This window comes from Rattus norvegicus, chromosome 8 (genome assembly GCF_021556685.1).
Source record: "Rattus norvegicus strain SHRSP/BbbUtx chromosome 8, alternate assembly SHRSP_T2T, whole genome shotgun sequence".
In the NCBI taxonomy this organism is placed as follows: domain Eukaryota; kingdom Metazoa; phylum Chordata; class Mammalia; order Rodentia; family Muridae; genus Rattus; species Rattus norvegicus.
Window position 1 is genome coordinate 11,850,730 of NC_141541.1, and position 10,027 is coordinate 11,860,756.

Genomic DNA, 10,027 nt, shown 5'->3' on the forward strand with positions numbered 1-10,027 from the left:
CCAGCAAGAAGTGTTGCACATTTTACAGTTGGGTACTTGAACACAGGAATATCATTGAGAACATCAGTAACATGAAGACTGAAATTTTAGCAGAAAACCGAGTTAACTCAGTATAGTTTCAGGCTGAAGGCCAGGTTAGTCTATAAAGCTCTTCATGGGGGCCTCACCAAATAACTGACACTTTTATTTAGAGACACATCTATTAAAATAAAGTGAGTGCAGACTTGCTGAGAAATAAAAACAAAATATGAGTTGTGTTTCATGACCTATGATCCATTCAGTGTCAGCCATATTTAAGATATGAAGCTATAAATCCCACAAGGAGACCAAATTTACAGTGTCAGTCCCAAAGGCACCATCACCTTGATGAAGCTGCTTGTAGGCAACAAATGGCAACATACAAACACTTTCTGTATGTGAGGCTTACTAAAGTCATGTTTACAGCAGTAATTTCTCAATAGTTAATTCATGTAAGCTATAACTTTCTGATCTCAGAGTAACTGTCCAACATAGAAATGATGCCACTGTAGTTATTTTAGAATGTGACTGTGTCCACATTATTCTTAACAGATAACACCATTGGATAATACTGTTAGGGTTGAACATGGTGTTCTTGTAAATTCTTAAGAAATTATGTATTCTCTGGGCTGGACAGAAGGCAGAGAGGTTAAGAAAACGTACTGTTCTTGCAGAGGTTACAATTTTGTTTCCCAGCATCTATTACTGTTTCTGTAACAGGAACTTGGCATAGAGACTGGTGAGGTGAATGAAAGCCACACATGTGGGTGTAAGTGACAATGTCCGGAGCACTGATGATCTCTCATCTTGCAAATGAATTCTGTCATATAAGCCATTATAGAGCCAACATGTAGTGTAAAGTCTGTTTCTAGGACTGATCTCCAGAAGAAGTTTCAAAAGTATACGGAGGTTATCGTTTGTTGCAGTATAAATAAATAAAGCTTCTTTTAACCCGCACTAGTGCCAGCACCATAGGGCCACATGGCATCTGTGGGATATTTTCATCTTAGTCAATAAAGTATCTCACCCACTCGGCTCCATCCCACAGCACATTGCTGATGACTATTCTCTGAGCCTGGCAACAATCTCTCTACCCATATAGCTCCCAAGGCAGGTGGCCACCAAGCCAGACATACACATCCCAATTCTGTGGTGGGCCCAGTGTCCTGCCACCACACACTCTCTTGAGCTGAATTAAATCGCCACCAGAAAGAAGACAAAACACAATTACCTCTGATCCCACTGGTAAGATGTAATTGCCCACCTAGATAAGATACAGTTTGTTCATCTAGATACACAAATTCCTGTACATATCCATCCCTTAAGAATATTCATAACAACCTGTAGATGTACAGAGAGAAATTTAACATCTGCTGCCATGTTCTCTCAGCTGCTTCCTCTCTCCTCTCGCCCTGGTCTCCTCCTCCTCTAAAACTTTTCTGTCATCCTTCCTTCTCATCCAATGACAGGCCTCATTCTATCCTGTACCTGCCTTCATCTACATAATGACATCAATCTACAATCTTTTAAAATTGTATGACAATATGTCTTGTAAACAGGATTTCAAAAGTATTTCTCAAAATGTAAATTGAAATATTTGTAATACATGGATAGCACAACTGTTTTATCTCTGTGTCACATGTAATGAGAAGACCATTAATTCTATTTTTTTCAAAGAAAAAAAAAAAGTCAACCTAAGTCAGTCTGTGTAGCAGATACTGTCCCAGCAGCAATATCCTAGGCCCCACATAAAACTACTGAAGTAAATATTAATGCCCCATTAACTCCATATTTAGCATTTAGTAATATATCTAACAAGGGAGTACATTATATAAGCAATGAGGTATTCTATTCAATGGATTGAGATGGTGCAGTCTGGATTTAAGTGAGGGGAAAGAGTAAGATGTAGGGGAGTGGGTCTGATGTTAAGGTCCTGTTCCTCAATTGGTTCTTGACCTGTCAATAAAGAATGCCATAGGCCAATTGCTGGGTGGAAGGGCAAGGTGGGACTTATGGGTCCTGGGAAAAAGGCAGGGAGATGCAAAGAAGGAGAATGAACAGAGTTCACCATGCTTTGGAGAGAGGAGAATCATTTCTGGCCACTACTATATACGGGTGGTCAGGGATGTTTGGCAGGAGCCAGACAGGATTGACCACTGAAGTTTAAGGTAGGTGGGAGAGATGGAGACAAGAGATTGTTAAGGGAATGCTTTTCCAGGCAAAAGATAGTAGTGCCCAACAACTGTGCCAAGAAGGCAAGTTGAAAAGGAACAACTGTGTGTATGTCTTTTATCTGAGGATTCAAAGGAAGTCAGGTGGGGGTTGGTAGCACAGCCACCTTCCCAGAGCAAAGTTGAGTAGAACAAAACTTAACACAACAATAAGAGACCTCAAGACAGCAACTCAAAGAGAAGGCAACCCAAAGAGAAATCCCAGGGAGGGTGGAGGAAGAAGCACAAGATGGCGTTAAAAGTGCAGTGGCTTTAGATATGTGGGAATACTGGCCATGTCAGCATGAGATATGAACTTGTGGCTCAGTGGGAAGCCAGTCAGGGAGGGAAGATTAAACTCTTTCTGGCAATCCCAGCATGGCTCTCTCAGGATGCTTTCCTAGCCTTCTCTTTGTCTTAAAGGCTATATATTGTAAGGCTGCACTAGGTCATTAGTTTTTTAAAATTTATATTCTTTCCAGAGTCCCATCACGTGAAATGTTCTTATATTCTGATAATTTTTAGGTGCACTGTCCCTGTTGAACTACTGTGCTAATTTTAGATAGGCCTATATTTCTAATAGTCTCCTCATTCCTACTGCAGAATAGGAGTCTCATGTGTACAAGGCACTGCATACAGATATATGCAAATAAAGTTTGTCTTATTCCGTCTATTAATAAAATACCTCAATGTTTCATATTAGAGATGATTCTTCAGAACCAGTGCTCAATTGTATAGTGGTTGCTTAGTATTCACAAGGACTTAGGTTTGTTTCCTGGTACACATGTATACACACACACAAACACACACACACACACACACACACACACACACACACACACACTGATTTTGTTATTGGCTTGTATGGATTTGGGATGTTCATCCCAACCTATATTTTAAGTGTTCTAAATCACAGACTTGTCTGAATTTTATTAACTGCTTTCTACCATCATTTGGGATTGACACATAATTTACTCCAGTTTTAAAGAATGTAAAATAAAATGTGTAGCTTGCTTTCTGCCTGGTAAGCCATCCTTACATTATTGGAATAAACTGAATTTGTCTAGCAAATCCAATCTGTTTAGTTTGAAGGTTTGAAGATTTTGTTTGTGATAGTAGAAAACTGATGACTATCCTTCCTTTTCCTGGAATACTGGTGATAATTTTTCCTTTAATTATGGGGATTATTTGTTGAAAGCACTGGCTATAAATTCTTTCAGTAATATGTTTTTAGTTACTCAAAAATCTAATTCATCAATAAGACTATTCAGATTTGTTGTTCCTTTCTAAGCCAACTACAACTGGCTCCATGTTCAAAGATTTTTCTATTGGAGATAAATTTGATTGTCATGTTTCAAAAGTACTCATGTGTTATTTTTTAAAAACCTACAGTACCTGTTAGGTTAACCTTGTTTATTGAAGTACGTAAATTGTTACTTTATGTTTCTTTTCTGAGAGGCATTTTAAAGAGGACTCCTTCCTTAAGAACCCCTGGGCTAAGGAACTGGGGCTGGTGGTGACCTTCTCCATCTAGGGCCTTGCTATAATGCCCATAGTTAGCCCCTACATGAAGAATACTGGCATGATCAACCAGGGCACACCCTACAACTACCTAATACCTGTGCAAGATAATGGGAATATGCCTGATGTGCCCAGGCACCCACAGGAACCTCTGGGCCCAAGCCTGTGGAATGTTCCTGCTGATGGAAGAGGTGCCTTCCCTGTTCCTCTCCAATAAAAATGTAAACACCAAAACCAAACCAAACCAAACCAAACCAAACCAAACCAAACCAAACCAAAGCGAACCAAAAAACATAAAAAGGCATTTTAATTTTGCTAATCTTGAAAAAACTTGACTTCATTAACAATAACTTGTTTTCCATTTCATTACATTTATAATCTAGTATTTCATTCTCTGGATGAGAGAATGCACAGAGTTAAAGCAGAGAGTGTGGGTGGTAGGAGACTCGCCTCAGAAAAGAACTTTAAAGGACAAATAGTTCCACCCTTGGTTGCTAGAAGCAGATCCTAATTTGAGGAAAGTCCTAGAATCTGACAGGTTTGTGCCTCATGTGAGTGGGTAGGACTATAGAACATGAGAATTTCATTCCAGGGATGTATGAGATGCCCACAGAACTGTCTTTCCAGTAGCATAACTAATATCCAAAAGTCTTAAAAAGCCAGAGTTGTCACTTACTCCCAATGCTCTCAGAGACACATTCAGCTAAAGAATTAGATACCGCAGAAGGTATAGACGCTTCCTAAACTGTGCAGCGTATAACTCTAAGGGTGGCAGCAGGGCCCCTGGTATGCAAGGAAGGGAATTGCCATTGTGAGCACAATGGAGGACACCAGACATGCCCTAGCAGCAGGGCAAACCATAAGAGAGACATATTCAGTTCAAGGCCAGCCCTGCTTGTTTGAGACCCTGTCTCAAAACAATAAAAAAGGGAAATACCAACTCGACCACAAGAGTAGAAACAAATGATTTAGATCATATCAGTCAGTGATCGATAAGCCAGGAAAGCATGAAATGATGTATTTTAAGTTCTGAGAGCAAGGAACTGTCAGTCAAAATGGCTATATCCAGCAAATGAACCTTTAAAGTTGACAAAGAGATAAAGACATTTCAAGACAAGTACAAAACATGGTGGTTTATGACCAGAAGCCAGCAGTTCAGGAGATACTTAAAGAAATATTATACACAGAGGAGAAAGGAAGGTTCAAGCACAAAACATGGGGCAGAATACATTTCATAAGAGGATGATTTGATCAAAGAAGAGCTAGAAAGGCATCCATCATGTCCAAAGCAGTAAATCAGTAACCACATGAAACAGAGTAGAGAGCAAAGAACAAACAATAAAATAACCACTACAATTTTGGGGATCAGTGAACATCTCTCAACAGTAACTTTAACTGCAATTTGTCTCCACTCACTGATAAAAGAGATATAGACTTGTGAACTGGATTAAAAACATGACCTGTCTATTGTCTCCAGTAGATACTCCCCGCTGGTACAGACAGCCATAGATTGAGAGTTTAAGAATGAACATTAATCAATCAAGCAAACTCTAACACCTGAGAAAGTAGACTTCAAGCCAAAATTAGCCAGAAGAGATAAAGTTGTCCATTAATTTTAACAAGGGGAACACTTAATAAAATATATAAAAATTATGACTATAGATGTATCAAATGCTGGGGCTCTCAATTTCATAAAACAAACAGGAATGGATAAAACAGTCCTGATACAGTAAGAGTGGATCCTGATATAGTAATACAGTGGGTCCTGATATAGTAACACAGTGGGTCCTGATACAGTAACACAGTGGGTCCTGATACAGTTACACAGTGGGTCCTGACACAGTTACACAGTAGGTCCTGATACAGTTACACAGTGGGTCCTGACACAGTTACACAATGGGTCCTGACACAGTTACACAGTGGGTCCTGATACAGGAACACAGTGGGTCCTGATACAGTTACACAGTGGGTCCTGATACAGTTACACAGTGGGTCCTGACACAGTTACACAGTAGGTCCTGATACAGTTACACAGTGGGTCCTGATACAGTAACACAGTGGGTCCTGATACAGTTACACAGTGGGTCCTGACACAGTTACACAGTAGGTCCTGATACAGTTACACAGTGGGTCCTGACACAGTTACACAATGGGTCCTGACACAGTTACACAGTGGGTCCTGATACAGTTACACAGTGGGTCCTGACACAGTTACACAGTAGGTCCTGATACAGTTACACAGTGGGTCCTGATACAGTAACACAGTGGGTCCTGATACAGTTACACAGTGGGTCCTGACACAGTTACACAGTAGGTCCTGATACAGTTACACAGTGGGTCCTGATACAGTAACACAGTGGGTCCTGATACAGGAATATAGTGGGTCCTGATACAGTAACAATGAGTTGCTTGACTGCCAAGGTTTGATCCCTAAATAGTTCATCTAAACTATAATTCCAAGAAATGTCAGAGGTAAACTATGCTATAGATTGCATAAACCTAATTGATAAATACAATATCCATCCAGCATATACAGAATACACATTTATCTCAGCAGCCCCTGATACCTTTGCTAAAATCAAACACCAGAAAAGCTATCCTGAGAAAAGAGATGCTGTAAGAAAAGTGGTAAACAGAAAAGGGGGGGGGGGAGAATGCATGTAATGAGGAAGCTTGAAGAGGGAAGGAAGGAAATCTGGAGAAGGGGTCTTGGGGCATTGGGGTGAGGGATTGGAAGAGGTAAGTGAATTAGAATAAAATATAATGACACTATTTGTATGCTAATCTGAAATAAAATTAAACCCACAACCTTAATTTTAAGAATGAAAGTGCTTTAAAAACACCTCACAAAATTTTCAGGTAAATTATACAAAAAGCAGATAAACATGTAAAAACCTTCTGGACATTAGCTACTAGAGAAGACAGACTGGAAATACAGTATGTTAAGGTCACAACTACCTGGGTAACTATAGGGCTCTGGAACTGGGGTGCTCTTCACAACGGTCTCTGGCCAGCTAGGTGTTCAGGTTTGGGTAAAGGGAAGAGAGCTTGTTTTCCTTTGTCCCGCTGCTGCTTGGGTTGCTCCAGCTGGGCTGAGTCAGCAGGAGACAGCCAGGGGTGCAGGGGAGCTTCTGGTGGCCATGATTTCAGGAGAGCAGATCTCTTCCCCAAGCGGTGTTACAGCTCTTATGACAAAAGCTCTCAGATGATGGAATAATTCCTGAACACCTTTAATTATGAACATGACCCTTAAATACAGGTTTTTGGATGGGTCAGTGTCTGATGGCAGGTACTTCCTATTGTTTTGGCCTGAGAGCTTGGGAAGACCTCATCTACATATTTGGGGGCGTGGTCCTGTTTCTATGACTGCTCTGTCTTGGGCCTAACCTGTGGTCACGTGCTCACCTGGGGAGGCGGGGCTTGAGGAATTGCCCTACATGACTGGTCTGTCTCAAATCTCTCTACAGGGGTCTGGGGGGGGGGGGCGCAGGTACGTGAGGCCCTGATATCCTGGGAGAATGGGAATGTACCTGCAGTCCCTTTTAGGGTCTCCTGGGGATTGACCTATCTTGACCAGGAATCAGGGTACCTTTCATCACCCACTGCCCCACAGGTAACTAAAATTTAACAGCATCAAGCATGTTTCCAAGAACTTGGAGAAAAAAAATCACATTTAAAAAACGTACCAGGTCTGGAGAGATGGCTCAGTGGTTAAGAGCACCGACTGCTCTTCCTGAGGTCCTGAGTTCAAAAAATCCCAGCAACCACATGGTGGCTCACAACCATCTGTAATGAGATCTGATGCCCTCTTCTGGTGTATCTGAAGGCAGCTACAGTGTACTCATATGCAATAAAATAAAAAACGTACCAATCCTGAACAGAAGTAAAATTGAAACATTGGTTGACAGGCTAATAGACAATTCTGAGGTTAAGTCACAGGCGGCAGATACTTAGAGCATGTGGAAGAAACTTAAAACTTTATGGTGAGAGAAGGAAGCCAGAGAGTCCATAGCTGGTGGTTCCTTTCATATGAGGGTTGAGGACAGGCAATGCTCATCTCTTAGTCTTGTTAAATGGGTGCTGTACAAGGGTGTGATGCAAATCCTCCTCATTTCTCAACCCCTGGGATGTTTCATGGATGTATGGATGATTCATTGAGTTAGATGGTTTAAATGTGTGTTTACTACTGCATATAAATTGTTATCCACTAACAATTACACTTAAGTATAAGGGACAATATTGGATGGGGAGTTTTTTCTTGCTTAATTGATTATCATTGTGAAGGGTATACCAGCTGTGTCACATGTGTAGAGGTCAGGGGTCAACTTTCAGGAATTGGTTCTCTGTTTTCATCTTGCTAAAGCAGGATCTCTCTTCTTTCTGTTAATCTATAGATGGCAGCTCACCACTGGGGTGGTTCTCCCATCTCTGCTGTCTTACTGTAGAACTGTGGACTTTACAGATGCATGTGGCTGCATCTAGCTTTTTGTGGGGTTGGAGATTGAATTTAGGTTAGCGGGTTTCTGAAACGAGTGTTTCTACCCTGGGTCACCTTGCCAGCCCGAGAACAGGGAGTCACTAGCAGGCTGATTGCTTTGTCAGTGTTCAACAAAGACAATGATCCTGGGCACCTTTCATTCAGAACCTCATGCATTTTAGTTGATTTCAAACACACATCAAGGCTGAATATTGTTTGAAAACCATGATTACACATATGAGAAAATCAACATCAGCATGTAGTTGAATGTTTTCAGCCAGTGGCTTAAACTCCATTTTAAGTGAGGAAAGAAGAAAGCCATGATTTATATACTGCAAGCAACAGTACTGCCCTGCTGTCAGATGTAGAATATGTCACACTGTGGGCAGCAGTCATGAATGTGGAAATCAGCACAATGACCTTTCCTTCTGGCTTCTGAGATAAACGGCTTAACATCCTAAATAAGTTACACAAATGCTTATCTCGGGCAGCTGCAAAACCAGGACGTATTTATGAACCACACTTTGTGTGTTTCATATTCTTCACGAGGATTTCAAAGTCTGGCGTTTTTCTTCTTCCTCTATCTCTCATATTTACCCTCTACTTCCCAATGCAAGGGTCAAAACATTATTCATGACCCTGAACCCCATTCTTAATGGAAAATGAAGATGTTATAATGGGAAAGTTAGGTGATACTTTTTAGAAATTTTTATTACATTCTACTTTAATAATGGAATCCGCAGACTGAGGAACATTTGACTGACCCAGATAAGCTTATATTACAACTCACAATGTTCAACACCTTCCCCATATTATTGTGTCAACATTTCCTTTATTGGCTTCAATTTTTAGTTTGTGTGTGTGTGTGTGTGTGTGTGTGTGTGTGTGTGTGAGGGAGGGAGAGAGGAGGAGGAGGAGGAGGAGGAGAAAGAGGAGAGAGACAGAGAGAAGAGAGAAACACCTAAACAGATGCACTCCTCTGTTAGGATGTGACAGCATGATACATGTGAGTGCCCATAAAATGTAAAATATGCATACACATACTCATGACACACAGAGAACTGTGTATTTAAAGTCATGAAAAATGACAGCGGCCTCAGCCGTGAACAACACAGCAATGGCCAAGATTAAGGCTCGGGACCTGTGCGGCAAGAAGGAGGAGGTGTTGAAACAACGGGATGATCTGAAGGTGGAACTGTCCCAGCTTCGCATGTCCAAAGTGACAGGAGGCGCCATGTCCAAGCTCTCCAAGAAACAAGTTGTACGCAAATCCATTGCCCATGTCCTCACTGTCATTAATCAGAAAACCTCAGAAAATTCTACAAGGGAAAGAAGTGTAAGCCCCTGGACCTGCGACCCAAGAAGAGGAGAGCCATGGGCCGCTGGCTCACCAAGCATGAAGAGAAGCTGAAGACCCAGAAGCAGCAGGGGAAGGAGCGACTGTACCCACTGTGCAAGTACGCAGTCAAGGCCTGAGACGACGACAGTGACAATAAAGTGCAAGACTGACGAAAAAAGATTAATTTGCTTTATATGTGAGGGTGTAAAAGTTGAAATTAAGATTGGACATTATAGGAGACACATCATAGGTGAATTCTTTTCACTTTTGAACTTTGGACTTTTTTCTCCATCCCTCCTCCCATTTTCTCTGTTTCTCATTTTTTCTTTTCTTTTTATTTTATTGGATATTTTTTATTTACATTACAAATGTTATTCCCTTTCCCGGTTTCCCAGACATAAGTCCCCTATCCCATCCCCCTCCCCTTCTTCTATAAGGGTGTTCCCCTCCCCATCCACCCCT

General features: G+C 41.2%; 1 pseudogene; it reads left to right on the forward strand.

The window, feature by feature from the left end:
- Positions 1 to 9,325: 9,325 nt before the first annotated feature.
- Positions 9,326 to 9,702, forward strand: Rpl35-ps7 (ribosomal protein L35, pseudogene 7; annotated as a pseudogene).
- Positions 9,703 to 10,027: the final 325 nt, after the last annotated feature.